Consider the following 24,422-nt stretch of genomic DNA (forward strand, 5'->3'; position numbering starts at 1 on the left):
CCATCAACACCAGCACCAACTTCACCTGCTGGGCAAATAACACCAAAACCAACAACACCAGCAGCAACATCACCAGCAGGACAAATAACACCAAACCCATCAACACCAGCAGCAGCATCACCAGCAGGACAAATAACACCAAACCCATCAACACCAGCAACAACATCACCAGTAGGACAAATAACACCAAACCCATAAACACCAGCAGCAACATCACCAGCAGGGCAAATAACACCAAAACCATCAACACCAGCAGCAACATCACCAGCAGGACAAATAACACCAAAACCATCAAAACCAGCAGCAGCATCACCAGCAGAACAAATAACACCACAACCATCAATACCAGCAGCAACATCACCAGCAGGCCAATTAACAACAAAACCCATCAACACCAGCAGCAACATCTCCAGCAGGACAAATTACAAAAAAACCAACAACACCAGCTGCAACATCACCAGCAGGGCAAATAACACCAAACCCATCAACACCAGCAGCAACATCACCAGCAGGACAAATAACACCAAAATCAACAACAACAGCAGCACCATCACCAGCAGGACAAATAACACCAAATCCCATCAACACCAGCAGCAACATCACCACCAGGACAAATAACACCAACACCCATTAACACCATCAGCAACATCACCAGCAGGAAAAATAACACCAAACCCATCAACACCAGCAGCAACTTCTCCTGCTGGGCAAATAACACCAAAACCAACAACACCAGCAGCAACATCACCAGCAGGACAAATAACACCAAACCCATCAACACCAGCAGCAACATCACCAGCAGGACAAATAACACCAAAATCAACAACACCAGCAGCAACATCACCAGCAGGACAAATAACACCAAACCCATCAACACCAGCAGCAACATCACCAGCAGGACAAATAACACCAAAGCACATCAACACCAGTAGCACCATCACCAGCAGGACAAATAACACCAAATCCCATCAACACCAGCAGCAACATCACCACCAGCACAAATAACACCAAACCCATCAACACCAGCAGCAACTTCTCCTGCTGGGCAAATAACACCAAAACCAACAACACCAGCAACAACATCACCAGCAGGACAAATAACACCAAACCCATGAAAACCAGCAGCAGCATCACCAGCACGACAAATAACACCAAACCCATCAACACCAGCAACAACATCACCAGCAGGACAAATTACACCAAAACCAACAACACCAGCAGGGCAAATAACACCAAACCCATCAACACCAGCAGCAACATCACCAGCAGGACAAATAACACCAAAAACAACAACACCAGCAGCAACATCACCAGCAGGACAAATAACACCAAACCCATCAACACCAGCAGCAACATCACCAGCAGGACAAATAACACCAAATCCCATCAACACCAGCAGCAACATCACCAGCAGGACAAATAACACCAAAACCCAACAACACCAGCAGCAACATCTCCAGCAGGACAAATAACACCAAACCCATTAACACCAGCAGCATCATCACCAGCAGGACAAATAACACCAAACCCATCAACACCAGCAGCAACGTCACCAGCAGGACAAATGACACCAAAACCCATCAAAACCAGCAGCAACATCACCAGCAGGACAAATAACACCAAAACCCATTAACACCATCTGCAACATCACCAGCAGGACAAATAACACCAAACCCATCAACACCAGCAGCAACTTGTCCTGCAGGACAAATAACACCAAAACCAACAACAGCAGCAGCAACATCACCAGCAGGACAAATAATACCAAAACCATCAAAACCAGCAGCAGCATCACCAGCAGAACAAATAACACCAAAACCATCAACAACATCACTAGCAGGACAAATAACACCAAACCCATGAAAACCAGCAGCAGCATCACCAGCAGGACAAATAACACCAAACCCATCAACACCAGCAGCAACATCACCAGCAGGACAAATAACACCAAAATCAACAACACCAGCAGCAACATCACCAGCAGGACAAATAACACCAAACCCATCAACACCAGCAGCAACATCACCAGCAGGACAAATAACACCAAACCCATCAACACCAGCAGCAACATCACCAACAGGACAAATAACACCAAATCCCATCAACACCAGCAGCAACATCACCAGCAGGACAAATTACACCAAACCCATCAACACCAGCACCAACTTCACCTGCTGGGCAAATAACACCAAAACCAACAACACCAGCAGCAACATCACCAGCAGGACAAATAACACCAAACCCATGAAAACCAGCAGCAGCATCACCAGCAGGACAAATAACACCAAAATCAACAACACCAGCAGCAACATCACCAGCAGGACAAATAACACCAAACCCATCAACACCAGCAGCAACATCACCAGCAGGACAAATAACACCAAAGCACATCAACACCAGCAGCAACATCACCACCAGCACAAATAACACCAAAACCCATTAACACCATCAGCAACATCACCAGCAGGACAAATAACACCAAACCCATCAACACCAGCAGCAACTTCTCCTGCTGGGCAAATAACACCAAAACCAACAACACCAGCAACAACATCACCAGCAGGACAAATAACACCAAACCCATGAAAACCAGTAGCAGCATCACCAGCACGACAAATAACACCAAACCCATCAACACCAGCAACAACATCACCAGCAGGACAAATTACACCAAAACCAACAACACCAGCAGGGCAAATAACACCAAACCCATCAACACCAGCAGCAACATCACCAGCAGGACAAATAACACCAAAAACAACAACACCAGCAGCAACATCACCAGCAGGACAAATAACACCAAACCCATCAACACCAGCAGCAACATCACCAGCAGGACAAATAACACCAAATCCCATCAACACCAGCAGCAACATCACCAGCAGGACAAATAACACCAAAACCCAACAACACCAGCAGCAACATCTCCAGCAGGACAAATAACACCAAACCCATTAACACCAGCAGCATCATCACCAGCAGGACAAATAACACCAAACCCATCAACACCAGCAGCAACGTCACCAGCAGGACAAATGACACCAAAACCCATCAAAACCAGCAGCAACATCACCAGCAGGACAAATAACACCAAAACCCATTAACACCATCTGCAACATCACCAGCAGGACAAATAACACCAAACCCATCAACACCAGCAGCAACTTGTCCTGCAGGACAAATAACACCAAAACCAACAACAGCAGCAGCAACATCACCAGCAGGACAAATAACACCAAAACCATCAAAACCAGCAGCAGCATCACCAGCAGAACAAATAACACCAAAACCATCAATAACAGCAGCAACATCACTAGCAGGACAAATAACACCAAACCCATGAAAACCAGCAGCAGCATCACCAGCAGGAAAAATAACACCAAACCCATCAACACCAGCAGCAACATCACCAGCAGGACAAATAACACCAAACCCATCAACACCAGCAGCAACATCACCAGCAGGACAAATAACACCAAAACCATCAACACCAGCAGCAACATCACCAGCAGGACAAATAACACCAAAACCATCAAAACCAGCAGCAGCATCACCAGCAGACCAAATAACACCAAAACCATCAATACCAGCAGCAACATCACCAGCAGGCCAATTAACAACAAAACCCATCAACACCAGCATCAACCTCACCAGCAGGACAAATTACACCAAAACCAACAACACCAGCAGCAACATCACCAGCAGGGCAAATAACACCAAACCAATAAACACCAGCAGCAACATCACCAGCAGGACAAATAACACCAAACCCATCAACACCAGCAGCAACATCACCAGCAGGACAAATAACAGCAAAGCACATCAACACCAGCAGCACCATCACCAGCAGGACAAATAACACCAAATCCCATCAACACCAGCAGCAACATCACCACCAGGACAAATAACACCAAAACCCATTAACACCATCAGCAACATCACCAGCAGAACAAATAACACCAAACCCATCAACACCAGCAGCTACTTCTCCTGCTGGGCAAATAACACCAAAACCAACAACACCAGCAGCAACATCACCAGCAGGACAAATAACACCAAACCCATGAAAACCAGCAGCAGCATCACCAGCACGACAAATAACACCAAACCCATCAACACCAGCAACAACATCACCAGCAGGACAAATTACACCAAACCCATCAACACCAGCAGCAACATCACCAGCAGGGCAAATAACACCAAACCCATCAACACCAGCAGCAACATCACCAGCAGGACAAATAACACCAAAAACAACAACACCAGCAGCAACATCACCAGCAGGACAAATAACACCAAACCCATTAACACCAGCAACATCATCACCAGCAGGACAAATAACACCAAACCCATCAACACCAGCAGCAACGTCACCAGCAGGACAAATGACACCAAAACCCATCAAAACCAGCAGCAACATCACCAGCAGGACAAATAACACCAAAACCCATTAACACCATCTGCAACATCACCAGCAGGACAAATAACACCAAACCCATCAACACCAGCAGCAACTTGTCCTGCAGGACAAATAACACCAAAACCAACAACAGCAGCAGCAACATCACCAGCAGGACAAATAACACCAAACCCATCAACACCAGCAGCAACATCACCAGCAGGACAAATAACACCAAACCCATCAACACCAGCAGCAACATCACCAGCAGGACAAATAACACCAAACCCATCAACACCAGCAGCAACTTCTCCTGCTGGGCAAAGAACACCAAAACCAACAACACCAGCAGCAACATCACCAGCAGGACAAATAACACCAAACCCATCAACACCAGCAGCAACATCACCAGCAGGACAAATAACACCAAAATGAACAACAACAGCAGCACCATCACCAGCAGGACAAATAACACCAAACCCATCAACAACAGCAGCAACATCACCAGCAGGACAAATAACACCAAAATCAACAACACCAGCAGCAACATCACCAGCAGGGCAAATAACACCAAACCAATAAACACCAGCAGCAACATCACCAGCAGGACAAATAACACCAAAATCAACAACACCAGCAGCAACATCACCACCAGGACAAATAACACCAAAACCCATTACCACCATCAGCAACATCACCAGCAGGAAAAATAACACCAAACCCATCAACACCAGCAGCAACTTCTCCTGCTGGGCAAATAACACCAAAACCAACAACACCAGCAGCAACATCACCAGCAGGACAAATAACACCAAACCCATCAACACCAGCAGCAACATCACCAGCAGGACAAATAACACCAAAATCAACAACACCAGCAGCAACATCACCAGCAGGACAAATAACACCAAACCCATCAACACCAGCAGCAACATCACCAGCAGGACAAATAACACCAAAGCACATCAACACCAGCAGCACCATCACCAGCAGGACAAATAACACCAAATCCCATCAACACCAGCAGCAACATCACCACCAGCACAAATAACACCAAAACCCATTAACACCATCAGCAACATCACCAGCAGGACAAATAACACCAAACCCATCAACACCAGCAGCAACTTCTCCTGCTGGGCAAATAACACCAAAACCAACAACACCAGCAACAACATCACCAGCAGGACAAATAACACCAAACCCATGAAAACCAGCAGCAGCATCACCAGCACGACAAATAACACCAAACCCATCAACACCAGCAACAACATCACCAGCAGGACAAATTACACCAAAACCAACAACACCAGCAGGGAAAATAACACCAAACCCTTCAACACCAGCAGCAACATCACCAGCAGGACAAATAACACCAAAAACAACAACGCCAGCAGCAACATCACCAGCAGGACAAATAACACCAAACCCATCAACACCAGCAGCAACATCACCAGCAGGACAAATAACACCAAATCCCATCAACACCAGCAGCAACATCACCAGCAGGACAAATAACACCAAAACCCAACAACACCAGCAGCAACATCTCCAGCAGGACAAATAACACCAAACCCATTAACACCAGCAGCATCATCACCAGCAACACAAATAACACCAAACCCATCAACACCAGCAGCAACGTCACCAGCAGGACAAATGACACCAAAACCCATCAAAACCAGCAGCAACATCACCAGCAGGACAAATAACACCAAAATCCATTAACACCATCTGCAACATCACCAGCAGGACAAATAACACCAAACCCATCAACACCAGCAGCAACTTGTCCTGCAGGACAAATAACACCAAAACCAACAACAGCAGCAGCAACATCACCAGCAGGACAAATAACACCAAAACCATCAAAACCAGCAGCAGCATCACCAGCAGAACAAATAACACCAAAACCATCAATACCAGCAGCAACATCACTAGCAGGACAAATAACACCAAACCCATGAAAACCAGCAGCAGCATCACCAGCAGGAAAAATAACACCAAACCCATCAACACGTGCAGCAACATCACCAGCAGGACAAATAACACCAAACCCATCAACACCAGCAGCAACATCACCAGCAGGACAAATAACACCAAAACCATCAACACCAGCAGCAACATCACCAGCAGGACAAATAACACCAAAACCATCAAAAACAGCAGCAGCATCACCAGCAGACCAAATAACACCAAAACCATCAATACCAGCAGCAACATCACCAGCAGGCCAATTAACAACAAAACCCATCAACACCAGCATCAACCTCACCAGCAGGACAAATTACACCAAAACCAACAACACCAGCAGCAACATCACCAGAAGGGCAAATAACACCAAACCAATAAACACCAGCAGCAACATCACCAGCAGGACAAATAACACCAAAATCAACTACACCAGCAGCAACATCACCAGCAGGACAAATAACACCAAACCCATCAACACCAGCAGCAACATCACCAGCAGGACAAATAACAGCAAAGCACATCAACACCAGCAGCACCATCACCAGCAGGACAAATAACACCAAATCCCATCAACACCAGCAGCAACATCACCACCAGGACAAATAACACCAAAACCCATTAACACCATCAGCAACATCACCAGCAGAACAAATAACACCAAACCCATCAACACCAGCAGCAACTTCTCCTGCTGGGCAAATAACACCAAAAACAACAACACCAGCAGCAACATCACCAGCAGGACAAATAACACCAAACCCATGAAAACCAGCAGCAGCATCACCAGCACGACAAATAACACCAAACCCATCAACACCATCACCAGCAGGACAAATTGCACCAAAACCAACAACACCAGCAGGAACATCACCAGGAGGGCAAATAACACCAAACCCATCAACACCAGCAGCAACATCACCAGCAGGACAAATAACACCAAAAACAACAACACCAGCAGCAACATCACCAGCAGGACAAATAACACCAAACCCATCAACACCAGCAGCAACATCACCAGCAGGACAAATAACACCAAATCCCATCAACACCAGCAGCAACATCACCAGCAGGACAAATAACACCAAAACCCAACAACACCAGCAGCAACATCTCCAGCAGGACAAATAACACCAAACCCATTAACACCAGCAGCATCATCACCATCAGGACAAATAACACCAAACCCATCAACACCAGCAGCAACGTCACCAGCAGGACAAATGACACCAAAACCCATCAAAACCAGCAGCAACATCACCAGCAGGACAAATAACACCAAAACCCATTAACACCATCTGCAACATCACCAGCAGGACAAATAACACCAAACCCATCAACACCAGCAGCAACTTGTCCTGCAGGACAAATAACACCAAAACCAACAACACCAGCAGCAACATCACCAGCAGGACAAATAACACCAAAACCATCAAAACCAGCAGCAGCATCACCAGCAGAACAAATAACACCAAAACCATCAATACCAGCAGCAACATCACCAGCACGACAAATAACACCAAACCCATGAAAACCAGCAGCAGCACCACCAGCAGGACAAATAACACCAAACCCATCAACACCAGCAGCAACATCACCAGCAGGACAAATAACACCAAACCCATCAACACCAGCAGCAACATCACCAGCAGGACAAAAAACACCAAAACCATCAACACCAGCAGCAACATCACCAGCAGGACAAATAACACCAAAACCATGAAAACCAGCAGCAACATCACCAGCAGGGCAAAGAACACCAAACCAATAAACACCAGCAGCAACATCACCAGCAGGACAAATGACACCAAAATCAACTACACCAGCAGCAACATCACCAGCAGGACAAATAACACCAACCCATCAACACCAGCAGCAACATCACCAGCAGGACAAATAACACCAAAGCACATCAACACCAGCAGCACCATCACCAGCAGGACAAATAACACCAAATCCCGTCAACACCAGCAGCAACATCACCACCAGGACAAATAACACCAAAACCCATTAACACCATCAGCAACATCACCAGCAGAACAAATAACACCAAACCCATCAACACCAGCAGCAACTTCTCCTGCTGGGCAAATAACACCAAAACCAACAACACCAGCAGCAACATCACCAGCAGGACAAATAACACCAAACCCATCAAAACCAGCAGCAACTTCACCAGCAGGACAAATAACACCAAAATCAACAACACCAGCAGCAACATCACCAGCAGGACAAATAACACCAAACCCATCAACACCAGCAGCAACATCACCAGCAGGACAAATAACACCAAAGCACATCAACACCAGCAGCACCATCACCAGCATGACAAATAACACCAAATCCCATCAACACCAGCAGCAACATCACCACCAGGAAAAATAACACCAAAACCCATTAACACCATCAGCAACATCACCAGCAGGACAAATAACACCAAACCCATCAACACCAGCAGCACCTTCTCCTGCTGGGCAAATAACACCAAAACCAACAACACCAGCAGCAACATCACCAGCAGGACAAATAACACCAAACACATGAAAACCAGCAACAGCATCACCAGCACGACAAATAACACCAAACCCATCAACACCAGCAGCAACATCACCAGCAGGACAAATTACACCAAACCCAACAACACCAGCAGGAACATCACCAGCAGGGCAAATAACACCAAACCCATCAACACCAGCAGCAACATCGCCAGCAGGACAAATAAGACCAAAAACAACAACACCAGCAGCAACATCACCAGCAGGACAAATAACACCAAACCCATCAACACCAGCAGCAACATCACCAACAGGACAAATAACACCAAATCCCATCAACACCAGCAGCAACATCACCAGCAGGACAAATTACACCAAACCCATCAACACCAGCACCAACTTCACCTGCTGGGCAAATAACACCAAAACCAACAACACCAGCAGCAACATCACCAGCAGGACAAATAACACCAAACCCATGAAAACCAGCAGCAGCATCACCAGCACGACAAATAACACCAAACCCATCAACACCAGCAGCAACATCACCAGCAGGACAAATAACACCAAACCCATCAACACCAGCAGCAACATCACTAGCAGGGCAAATAACACCAAAACCATCAACACCAGCAGCAACAACACCAGCAGGACAAATAACACCAAAACCATCAAAACCAGCAGCAGCATCACCAGCAGAACAAATAACACCAAAACCATCAATACCAGCAGCAACATCACCAGCAGGCCAATTAACAACAAAACCCATCAACACCAGCATCAACCTCACCAGCACGACAAATTACAAAGAAACCAACAACACCAGCTGCAACATCACCAGCAGGGCAAATAACACCAAACCCATCAACACCAGCAGCAACATCACTAGCAGGACAAATAACACCAAAATCAACAACACCAGCAGCAACATCACCAGCAGGGCAAATAACACCAAACCCATCAACACCAGCAGCAACATCACCAGCAGGACAAATAACACCAAACCCATCAACACAAGCAGCAACATCACCAGCAGGACAAATAACACCAAAACCCAGCAACACCAGCAGCAACATCACCAGCAGGACAAATAAAACGAAAACCCAACAACACCAGCAGCAACATCACCAGCAGGACAAATAACACCAAACCCATTAACACCAGCAGCAACATCAACAGCAGGACAAATAACACCAAACCCATCAACACCAGCAGCAACGTCACCAGCAGGACAAATGACACCAAAACCCATCAAAACCAGCAGCAACATCACCAGCAGGACAAATAACACCAAAACCCATTAACACCATCTGCAACATCACCAGCAGGACAAATAACACCAAACCCATCAACACCAGCAGCAACTCCTCCTGCAGGACAAATAACACCAAAACCAAAACACCAGCTGCAACTTCACCAGCAGGACAAATAACAACAAAAACGAACAACACCAGCAGCAACATCACCAGCAGGACAAATAACACCAAAACCCAACAACACCAGCAGCAACATCACCAGCAGGACAAATAACACCAAACCATCAACACCAGCAGCAACATCACCAGCAGGAGAAATAACACCAAACCCATCAACACCATTAGCAACATCACCACCAGGACAAATAACACCTAAACCCATTAACACCATCAGCAACATCACCAAAAGGACAAATACACCAAACCCATCAACACCAGCACCAACTTCACCTGCTGGGCAAATAACACCAAAACCAACAACACCAGCAGCACCATCACCAGCAGGACAAATAACACCAAACCCATGAAAACCAGCAGCAACATCACCAGCAGGACAAATAACACCAAACCCATCAACACCAGCAGCAACATCACCAGCAGGACAAATAATACCAAACCCATCAACACCAGCAGCAACATCACCAGCAGGACAAATTACACCAAAACCAACAACACCAGCAGCAACATCACCAGCAGGACAAATAACACCAAACCCATCAACACCAGCAGCACCATCACCAGCAGGACAAATAACACAAAAACCCAGCAACACCAGCAGCAACATCACCAGCAGGACAAATAACACCAAACCCATCAACACCAGCAGCAACGTCACCAGCAGGACAAATGACACCAAAACCCATCAAAACCAGCACCAACATCACCAGCAGGACAAATAACACCAAAACCCATTAACACCATCTGCATCATCACCAGCAGGACAAATAACACCAAACCCATCAACACCAGCAGCAACTCCTCCTGCAGGACAAAAAACACCAAAACCAACAACACCAGCTGCAACATCACCAGCAGGACAAATAACAACAAAAACGAACAACACCAGCAGCAACATCACCAGCAGGACAAATAACACCAAAACTCATCAACACCAGCACCAACTTCACCTGCTGGGCAAATAACACCAAAACCAACAACACCAGCAGCACCATCACCAGCAGGGCATATAACACCAAACCCATGAAAACCAGCAGCAACATTACCAGCAGGACAAATAACACCAAACCCATCAACACCAGCAGCAACATCACCAGCAGGACAAATAATACCAAACCCATCAACACCAGCAGCAACATCACCAGCAGGACAAATAACACCAAAACCATCAACACCAGCAGCAACATCACCAGCAGGACAAATAACACCAAAACCATCAAAACCAGCAGGAGCATCACCAGCAGAACAAATAACTCCAAAACCATCAATACCAGCAGCAACATCACCAGCAGGCCAATTAACAACAAAACCCATCAACACCAGCATCAACCTCACCAGCAGGACAAATTACACCAAAACCAACAACACCAGCAGGAACATCACCAGCAGGGCAAATAACACCAAACCCATCAAAACCAGCAGCAACATCCCCACCAGGACAAATAACACCAAAACCCATTAACACCATCAGCAACATCACCAGCAGGACAAATAACAAGAAACCCATCAACACCAGCAGCAACTTCTCCTGCTGGGCAAAGAACACCAAAACCAACAACACCAGCAGCAACATCACCAGCAGGACAAATAACACCAAACCCATACAAAACCAGCAGGAGCATCACCAGCAGAACAAATAACACCAAAACCATCAATACCAGCAGCAACATCACAAGCAGGCCAATTAACAACAAAACCCATCAACACCAGCATCAACCTCACCAGCAGGACAAATTACACCAAAACCAACAACACCAGCAGGAACATCACCAGCAGGGCAAATAACACCAAACCCATCAAAACCAGCAGCAAAATCACCACCAGGACAAATAACACCAAAACCCATTAACACCATCAGCAACATCACCAGCAGGACAAATAACACCAAACCCATCAACACCAGCAGCAACTTCTCCTGCTGGGCAAAGAACACCAAAACCAACAACACCAGCAGCAACATCACCAGCAGGACAAATAACACCAAACCCATGAAAACCAGCAGCAGCATCACCAGCCGGACAAATAACACCAAACCCATCAACACCAGCAGGACAAATTACACCAAAACCAACAACACCAGCAGGAACATCACCAGCAGGGCAAATAACACCAAACCCATCAACACCATCAGCAACATCACCAGCAGGACAAATAACACCAAAAACAACAACACCAGCAGAAACATCACCAGCAGGACAAATAACACCAAACCCATCAACACCAGCAGGACAAATAACACCAAAGCACATCAACACCAGCAGCACCATCACCAGCAGGACAAGTAACACCAAATCCCATCAACACCAGCAGCATCATCACCAGCAGGACAAATGACACCAAACCCATTAACACCAGCAGCAACATCACCAGCAGGACAAATAACACCAAAGCCATCAAAACAAGCAGCAACATCACCAGCAGGACAAATAACACCAAACCCATCAACACCGGCAGGACAAATAACACCAAAGCACATCAACACCATCTGCAACATCACCAGCAGGACAAATAACACCAAACCCATCAGCACCAGCAGCAACTTCTCCTGCAGGACAAATAACACCATAACCAACAACACCAGCTGCAACCTCACCAGCAGGACAAATAACAACAAAAACGAACAACACCAGCTGCAACATCACCAGCAGGACAAATAACAACAAAAACGAACAACACCAGCAGCAACAACACCAGCAGGACAAATCACACCAAAACCCAACAACACCAGCAGCAACATCACCAGCAGGGCAAATAACACCAAACCCATCAACACCAGCAGCAACATCACCAGCAGGACAAATAACACCAAAATCAACAACACCAGCAGCAACATCACCAGCAGGACAAATAACACCAAACCCATCAACACCAGCAGCAACATCACCAGCAGGACAAATAACACCAAAGCACATCAACACCAGCAGCACCATCACCAGCAGGACAAATAACACCAAATCCCATCAACACCAGCAGCAACATCAACACCAGGACAAATAACACCAAAACCCATTCACACCATCAGCAACATCACCAGCAGGACAAATTACACCAAACCCATCAACACCAGCAGCAACTTCTCCTGCTGGGCAAATAACACCAAAACCAACAACACCAGCAGCAACATCACCAGCAGGACAAATAACACCAAACCCATCAACACCAGCAGCAACATCACCAGCAGGACAAATAACACCAAAATCAACAACACCAGCAGCAACATCACCAGCAGGACAAATAACACCAAACCCATCAACACCAGCAGCAACATCACCAGCAGGACAAATAACACCAAAGCACATCAACACCAGCAGCACCATCACCAGCAGGACTAATAACACCAAATCCTATCAACACCAGCAGCAACATCACCACCAGGACAAATAACACCAAAACCCATTAACACCATCAGCAACATCACCAGCAGGACAAATAACACCAAACCCATCAACACCGGCAGCAACTTCTCCTCCTGGGCAAATAACACCAAAACCAACAACACCAGCAGCAACATCACCAGCAGGACAAATAACACCAAACCCGTGAAAACCAGCAGCAGCATCACCAGCACGACAAATAACACCAAACCCATCAACACCAGCAGCAACATCACCAGCAGGACAAATTACACCAAAACCAACAACACCAGCAGGAACATCACCAGCAGGGCAAATAACACCAAACCCATCAACACCAGCAGCAACATCACCAGCAGGACAAATAACACCAAAAACAACAACACCAGCAGCAACATCACCATCAGGACAAATAACACCAAACCCATCAACACCAGCAGCAACATCACCAGCAGGACAAATAACACCAAATCCCATCAACACCAGCAGCAACATCACCAGCAGGACAAATAACACCAAAACCCAACAACACCAGCAGCAACATCACCAGCAGGAAAAATAACACCAAACCCATTAACACCAGCAGCAACATCACCAGCAGGACAAATAACACCAAACCCATCAACACCAGCAGCAACGTCACCAGCAGGACAAATGACACCAAAACCCATCAAAACCAGCAGCAACATCACCAGCAGGACAAATAACACCAAAACCCATTAACACCATCTGCAACATCACCAGCAGGACAAATAACACCAAACCCATCAACACCAGCAGCAACTTCTCCTGCTGGACAAATAACACCAAAACCAACAACACCAGCTGCAACATCACCAGCAGGACAAATAACAACAAAAACGAACAACACCAGCAGCAACATCACCAGCAGGACAAATAACACCAAAACCCAACAACACCAGCAGCAACATCACCAGCAGGACAAATAACACCAAAACCAACAACACCAGCAGCAACATCACCAGCAGGACAAATAACACCAAAACCATCAACACCAGCAGCAACATCACCAGTAGGACAAATAACACCAAACCCATTAACACCAGCAGCAACATCACCAGCAGGACAAATAACACCAAACCCATCAACACCAGCAGCAACATCACCAGTAGGACAAATTACACCAAAACCAACAACACCAGCAGCAACATCACCAGCAGGGCAAATAACACCAAACCCATCAACACCAGCAGCAACATCACCAGCAGGACAAATAACACCAAAATCAACTACACCAGCAGCAACATCACCAGCAGGACAAATAACACCAAACCCATCAACACCAGCAGCAACATCACCAGCAGGACAAATAACAGCAAAGCACATCAACACCAGCAGCACCATCACCAGCAGGACAAATAACACCAAATCCCATCAACACCAGCAGCAACATCACCACCAGGACAAATAACACCAAAACCCATTAACACCATCAGCAACATCACCAGCAGAACAAATAACACCAAACCCATCAACACCAGCAGCAACTTCTCCTGCTGGGCAAATAACACCAAAACCAACAACACCAGCAGCAACATGACCAGCAGGACAAATAACACCAAACCCATGAAAACCAGCAGCAGCATCACCAGCACGACAAATAACACCAAACCCATCAACACCAGCAACAACATCACCAGCAGGACAAATTGCACCAAAACCAACAACACCAGCAGGAACATCACCAGCAGGGCAAATAACACCAAACCCATCAACACCAGCAGCAACATCACCAGCAGGACAAATAACACCAAAAACAACAACACCAGCAGCAACATCACCAGCAGGACAAATAACACCAAACCCATCAACACCAGCAGCAACATCACCAGCAGGACAAATAACACCAAATCCCATCAACACCAGCAGCAACATCACCAGCAGGACAAATAACACCAAAACCCAACAACACCAGCAGCATCATCACCATCAGGACAAATAACACCAAACCCATCAACACCAGCAGCAACGTCACCAGCAGGACAAATGACACCAAAACCCATCAAAACCAGCAGCAACATCACCAGCAGGACAAATAACACCAAAACCCATTAACACCATCTGCAACATCACCAGCAGGACAAATAACACCAAACCCATCAACACCAGCAGCAACTTGTCCTGCAGGACAAATAACACCAAAACCAACAACACCAGCAGCAACATCACAAGCAGGACAAATAACACCAATACCATCAAAACCAGCAGCAGCATCACCAGCAGAACAAATAACACCAAAACCATCAATACCAGCAGCAACATCACCAGCAGGACAAATAACACCAAACCCATGAAAACCAGCAGCAGCATCACCAGCAGGACAAATAACACCAAACCCATCAACACCAGCAGCAACATCACCAGCAGGACAAATAACACCAAACCCATCAACACCAGCAGCAACATCACCAGCAGGACAAATAACACCAAAACCATCAACACCAGCAGCAACATCACCAGCAGGACAAATAACACCAAAACCATGAAAACCAGCAGCAACATCACCAGCAGGGCAAAGAACACCAAACCAATAAACACCAGCAGCAACATCACCAGCAGGACAAATAACACCAAAATCAACTACACCAGCAGCAACATCACCAGCAGGACAAATAACACCAACCCATCAACACCAGCAGCAACATCACCAGCAGGACAAATAACACCAAAGCACATCAACACCAGCAGCACCATCACCAGCAGGACAAATAACACCAAATCCCGTCAACACCAGCAGCAACATCACCACCAGGACAAATAACACCAAAACCCATTAACACCATCTGCAACATCACCAGCAGAACAAATAACACCAAACCCATCAACACCAGCAGCAACTTCTCCTGCTGGGCAAATAACACCAAAACCAACAACACCAGCAGCAACATCACCAGCAGGACAAATAACACCAAACCCATCAAAACCAGCAGCAACTTCACCAGCAGGACAAATAACACCAAAATCAACAACACCAGCAGCAACATCACCAGCAGGACAAATAACACCAAAGCACATCAACACCAGCAGCACCATCACCAGCAGGACAAATAACACCAAACCCATCAACACCAGCAGCAACATCACCAGCAGGACAAATAACACCAAAGCACATCAACACCAGCAGCAACAACACCAGCAGGACAAATAACACCAAAACCCATTAACACCATCTGCAACATCACCAGCAGGACAAATAACACCAAACCCATCAGCACCAGCAGCAACTTCTCCTGCTGGGCAAATAACACCATAACCAACAACACCAGCTGCAACATCACCAGCAGGACAAATAACACCAAAGCACATCAACACCAGCAGCACCATCACCAGCAGGACAAATAACACCAAATCCCATCAACACCAGCAGCAACATCACCACCAGGACAAATAACACCAAAACCCATTAACACCATCAGCAACATCACCAGCAGGACAAATAACACCAAACCCATCAACACCGGCAGCAACTTCTCCTCCTGGGCAAATAACACCAAAACCAACAACACCAGCAGCAACATCACCAGCAGGACAAATAACACCAAACCCGTGAAAACCAGCAGCAGCATCACCAGCACGACAAATAACACCAAACCCATCAACACCATCTGCAACATCACCAGCAGGACAAATAACACCAAACCCATCAACACCAGCAGCAACATCACCAGCAGGACAAATAACAGCAAAGCACATCAACACCAGCAGCACCATCACCAGCAGGACAAATAACACCAAATCGCATCAACACCAGCAGCAACATCAACACCAGGACAAATAACACCAAAACCCATTCACACCATCAGCAACATCACCAGCAGGACAAATAACACCAAACCCATCAACACCAGCAGCAACTTCTCCTGCTGGGCAAAGAACACCAAAACCAACAACACCAGCAGCAACATCACCAGCAGGACAAATAACACCAAACCCATCAACACCAGCAGCAACATCACCAGCAGGACAAATAACACCAAAATCAACAACACCAGCAGCAACATCACCAGCAGGACAAATAACACCAAACCCATCAACACCAGCAGCAACATCACCAGCAGGACAAATAACACCAAAGCACATCAACACCAGCAGCACCATCACCAGCAGGACAAATAACACCAAATCCCATCAACACCAGCAGCAACATCACCACCAGGACAAATAACACCAAAACCCATTAACACCATCAGCAACATCACCAGCAGGACAAATAACACCAAACCCATCAACACCGGCAGCAACTTCTCCTCCTGGGCAAATAACACCAAAACCAACAACACCAGCAGCAACATCACCAGCAGGACAAATAACACCAAACCCGTGAAAACCAGCAGCAGCATCACCAGCACGACAAATAACACCAAACCCATCAACACCAGCAGCAACATCACCAGCAGGACAAATTACACCAAAACCAACAACACCAGCAGGAACATCACCAGCAGGGCAAATAACACCAAACCCATCAACACCAGCAGCAACATCACCAGCAGGACAAATAACACCAAAAACAACAACACCAGCAGCAACATCACCATCAGGACAAATAACACCAAACCCATCAACACCAGCAGCAACATCACCAGCAGGACAAATGACACCAAATCCCATCAACACCAGCAGCAACATCACCAGCAGGACAAATAACACCAAAACCCAACAACACCAGCAGCAACATCACCAGCAGGAAAAATAACACCAAACCCATTAACACCAGCAGCAACATCACCAGCAGGACAAATAACACCAAACCCATCAACACCAGCAGCAACGTCACCAGCAGGACAAATGACACCAAAACCCATCAAAACCAGCAGCAACATCACCAGCAGGACAAATAACACCAAAACCCATTAACACCATCTGCAACATCACCAGCAGGACAAATAACACCAAACCCATCAACACCAGCAGCAACTTCTCCTGCTGGACAAATAACACCAAAACCAACAACACCAGCTGCAACATCACCAGCAGGACAAATAACAACAAAAACGAACAACACCAGCAGCAACATCACCAGCAGGACAAATAACACCAAACCCATACAAAACCAGCAGGAGCATCACCAGCAGAACAAATAACACCAAAACCATCAATACCAGCAGCAACATCACAAGCAGGCCAATTAACAACAAAACCCATCAACACCAGCATCAACCTCACCAGCAGGACAAATTACACCAAAACCAACAACACCAGCAGGAACATCACCAGCAGGGCAAATAACACCAAACACATCAAAACCAGCAGCAAAATCACCACCAGGACAAATAACACCAAAACCCATTAACACCATCAGCAACATCACCAGCAGGACAAATAACACCAAACCCATCAACACCAGCAGCAACTTCTCCTGCTGGGCAAAGAACACCAAAACCAACAACACCAGCAGCAACATCACCAGCAGGACAAATAACACCAAACCCATGAAAACCAGCAGCAGCATCACCAGCCGGACAAATAACACCAAACCCATCAACACCAGCAGGACAAATTACACCAAAACCAACAACACCAGCAGGAACATCACCAGCAGGGCAAATAACACCAAACCCATCAACACCAGCAGCAACATCACCAGCAGGACAAATAACACCAAAAACAACAACACCAGCAGAAACATCACCAGCAGGACAAATAACACCAAACCCATCAACACCAGCAGGACAAATAACACCAAAGCACATCAACACCAGCAGCACCATCACCAGCAGGACAAGTAACACCAAATCCCATCAACACCAGCAGCAACATCACCAGCAGGACAAATGACACCAAACCCATTAACACCAGCAGCAACATCACCAGCAGGACAAATAACACCAAAGCCATCAAAACAAGCAGCAACATCACCAGCAGGACAAATAACACCAAACCCATCAACACCGGCAGGACAAATAACACCAAAGCACATCAACACCATCTGCAACATCACCAGCAGGACAAATAACACAAAAACCCATCAGCACCAGCAGCAACTTCTCCTGCAGGACAAATAACACCATAACCAACAACACCAGCTGCAACATCACCAGCAGGACAAATAACAACAAAAACGAACAACACCAGCTGCAACATCACCAGCAGGACAAATAACAACAAAAACGAACAACACCAGCAGCAACAACACCAGCAGGACAAATCACACCAAAACCCAACAACACCAGCAGCAACATCACCAGCAGGGCAAATAACACCAAACCCATCAACACCAGCAGCAACATCACCAGCAGGACAAATAACACCAAAATCAACAACACCAGCAGCAACATCACCAGCAGGACAAATAACACCAAACCCATCAACACCAGCAGCAACATCACCAGCAGGACAAATAACACCAAAGCACATCAACACCAGCAGCACCATCACCAGCAGGACAAATAACACCAAATCCCATCAACACCAGCAGCAACATCAACACCAGGACAAATAACACCAAAACCCATTCACACCATCAGCAACATCACCAGCAGGACAAATTACACCAAACCCATCAACACCAGCAGCAACTTCTCCTGCTGGGCAAATAACACCAAAACCAACAACACCAGCAGCAACATCACCAGCAGGACAAATAACACCAAACCCATCAACACCAGCAGCAACATCACCAGCAGGACAAATAACACCAAAATCAACAACACCAGCAGCAACATCACCAGCAGGACAAATAACACCAAACCCATCAACACCAGCAGCAACATCACCAGCAGGACAAATAACACCAAAGCACATCAACACCAGCAGCACCATCACCAGCAGGACTAATAACACCAAATCCCATCAACACCAGCAGCAACATCACCACCAGGACAAATAACACCAAAACCCATTAACACCATCAGCAACATCACCAGCAGGACAAATAACACCAAACCCATCAACACCGGCAGCAACTTCTCCTCCTGGGCAAATAACACCAAAACCAACAACACCAGCAGCAACATCACCAGCAGGACAAATAACACCAAACCCGTGAAAACCAGCAGCTGCATCACCAGCACGACAAATAACACCAAACCCATCAACACCAGCAGCAACATCACCAGCAGGACAAATTACACCAAAACCAACAACACCAGCAGGAACATCACCAGCAGGGCAAATAACACCAAACCCATCAACACCAGCAGCAACATCACCAGCAGGACAAATAACACCAAAAACAACAACACCAGCAGCAACATCACCATCAGGACAAATAACACCAAACCCATCAACACCAGCAGCAACATCACCAGCAGGACAAATAACACCAAATCCCATCAACACCAGCAGCAACATCACCAGCAGGACAAATAACACCAAAACCCAACAACACCAGCAGCAACATCACCAGCAGGAAAAATAACACCAAACCCATTAACACCAGCAGCAACATCACCAGCAGGACAAATAACACCAAACCCATCAACACCAGCAGCAACGTCACCAGCAGGACAAATGACACCAAAACCCATCATAACCAGCAGCAACATCACCAGCAGGACAAATAACACCAAAACCCATTAACACCATCTGCAACATCACCAGCAGGACAAATAACACCAAACCCATCAACACCAGCAGCAACTTCTCCTGCTGGACAAATAACACCAAAACCAACAACACCAGCTGCAACATCACCAGCAGGACAAATAACAACAAAAACGAACAACACCAGCAGCAACATCACCAGCAGGACAAATAACACCAAAACCCAACAACACCAGCAGCAACATCACCAGCAGGACAAATAACACCAAAACCAACAACACCAGCAGCAACATCACCAGCAGGACAAATAACACCAAACCCATCAACACCAGCAGCAACATCACCAGCAGGACAAATAACACCAAAACCATGAAAACCAGCAGCAACATCACCAGCAGGGCAAAGAACACCAAACCAATAAACACCAGCAGCAACATCACCAGCAGGACAAATAACACCAAAATCAACTACACCAGCAGCAACATCACCAGCAGGACAAATAACACCAACCCATCAACACCAGCAGCAACATCACCAGCAGGACAAATAACACCAAAGCACATCAACACCAGCAGCACCATCACCAGCAGGACAAATAACACCAAATCCCGTCAACACCAGCAGCAACATCACCACCAGGACAAATAACACCAAAACCCATTAACACCATCAGCAACATCACCAGCAGAACAAATAACACCAAACCCATCAACACCAGCAGCAACTTCTCCTGCTGGGCAAATAACACCAAAACCAACAACACCAGCAGCAACATCACCAGCAGGACAAATAACACCAAACCCATCAAAACCAGCAGCAACTTCACCAGCAGGACAAATAACACCAAAATCAACAACACCAGCAGCAACATCACCAGCAGGACAAATAACACCAAAGCACATCAACACCAGCAGCACCATCACCAGCAGGACAAATAACACCAAACCCATCAACACCAGCAGCAACATCACCAGCAGGACAAATAACACCAAAGCACATCAACACCAGCAGCAACAACACCAGCAGGACAAATAACACCAAAACCCATTAACACCATCTGCAACATCACCAGCAGGACAAATAACACCAAACCCATCAGCACCAGCAGCAACTTCTCCTGCAGGACAAATAACACCATAACCAACAACACCAGCTGCAACATCACCAGCAGGACAAATAACAACAAAAACGAACAACACCAGCTGCAACATCACCAGCAGGACAAATCACACCAAAACCCAACAACACCAGCAGCAACATCACCAGCAGGGCAAATAACACCAAACCCATCAACACCAGCAGCAACATCACCAGCAGGACAAATAACACCAAAATCAACAACACCAGCAGCAACATCACCAGCAGGACAAATAACACCAAACCCATCAACACCAGCAGCAACATCACCAGCAGGACAAATAACAGCAAAGCACATCAACACCAGCAGCACCATCACCAGCAGGACAAATAACACCAAATCGCATCAACACCAGCAGCAACATCAACACCAGGACAAATAACACCAAAACCCATTCACACCATCAGCAACATCACCAGCAGGACAAATAACACCAAACCCATCAACACCAGCAGCAACTTCTCCTGCTGGGCAAAGAACACCAAAACCAACAACACCAGCAGCAACATCACCAGCAGGACAAATAACACCAAACCCATCAACACCAGCAGCAACATCACCAGCAGGACAAATAACACCAAAATCAACAACACCAGCAGCAACATCACCAGCAGGACAAATAACACCAAACCCATCAACACCAGCAGCAACATCACCAGCAGGACAAATAACACCAAAGCACATCAACACCAGCAGCACCATCACCAGCAGGACAAATAACACCAAATCCCATCAACACCAGCAGCAACATCACCACCAGGACAAATAACACCAAAACCCATTAACACCATCAGCAACATCACCAGCAGGACAAATAACACCAAACCCATTAACACCATCAGCAACATCACCAGCAGAACAAATAACACCAAACCCATCAACACCAGCAGCAACTTCTCCTGCTGGGCAAATAACACCAAAACCAACAACACCAGCAGCAACATCACCAGCAGGACAAATAACACCAAACCCATCAAAACCAGCAGCAACTTCACCAGCAGGACAAATAACACCAAAATCAACAACACCAGCAGCAACATCACCAGCAGGACAAATAACACCAAAGCACATCAACACCAGCAGCACCATCACCAGCAGGACAAATAACACCAAACCCATCAACACCAGCAGCAACATCACCAGCAGGACAAATAACACCAAAGCACATCAACACCAGCAGCAACAACACCAGCAGGACAAATAACACCAAAACCCATTAACACCATCTGCAACATCACCAGCAGGACAAATAACACCAAACCCATCAGCACCAGCAGCAACTTCTCCTGCAGGACAAATAACACCATAACCAACAACACCAGCTGCAACATCACCAGCAGGACAAATAACAACAAAAACGAACAACACCAGCTGCAACATCACCAGCAGGACAAATCACACCAAAACCCAACAACACCAGCAGCAACATCACCAGCAGGGCAAATAACACCAAACCCATCAACACCAGCAGCAACATCACCAGCAGGACAAATAACACCAAAATCAACAACACCAGCAGCAACATCACCAGCAGGACAAATAACACCAAACCCATCAACACCAGCAGCAACATCACCAGCAGGACAAATAACAGCAAAGCACATCAACACCAGCAGCACCATCACCAGCAGGACAAATAACACCAAATCGCATCAACACCAGCAGCAACATCAACACCAGGACAAATAACACCAAAACCCATTCACACCATCAGCAACATCACCAGCAGGACAAATAACACCAAACCCATCAACACCAGCAGCAACTTCTCCTGCTGGGCAAAGAACACCAAAACCAACAACACCAGCAGCAACATCACCAGCAGGACAAATAACACCAAACCCATCAACACCAGCAGCAACATCACCAGCAGGACAAATAACACCAAAATCAACAACACCAGCAGCAACATCACCAGCAGGACAAATAACACCAAACCCATCAACACCAGCAGCAACATCACCAGCAGGACAAATAACACCAAAGCACATCAACACCAGCAGCACCATCACCAGCAGGACAAATAACACCAAATCCCATCAACACCAGCAGCAACATCACCACCAGGACAAATAACACCAAAACCCATTAACACCATCAGCAACATCACCAGCAGGACAAATAACA

This window comes from Stegostoma tigrinum, chromosome 10 (genome assembly GCF_030684315.1).
Source record: "Stegostoma tigrinum isolate sSteTig4 chromosome 10, sSteTig4.hap1, whole genome shotgun sequence".
Taxonomy (NCBI): domain Eukaryota; kingdom Metazoa; phylum Chordata; class Chondrichthyes; order Orectolobiformes; family Stegostomatidae; genus Stegostoma; species Stegostoma tigrinum.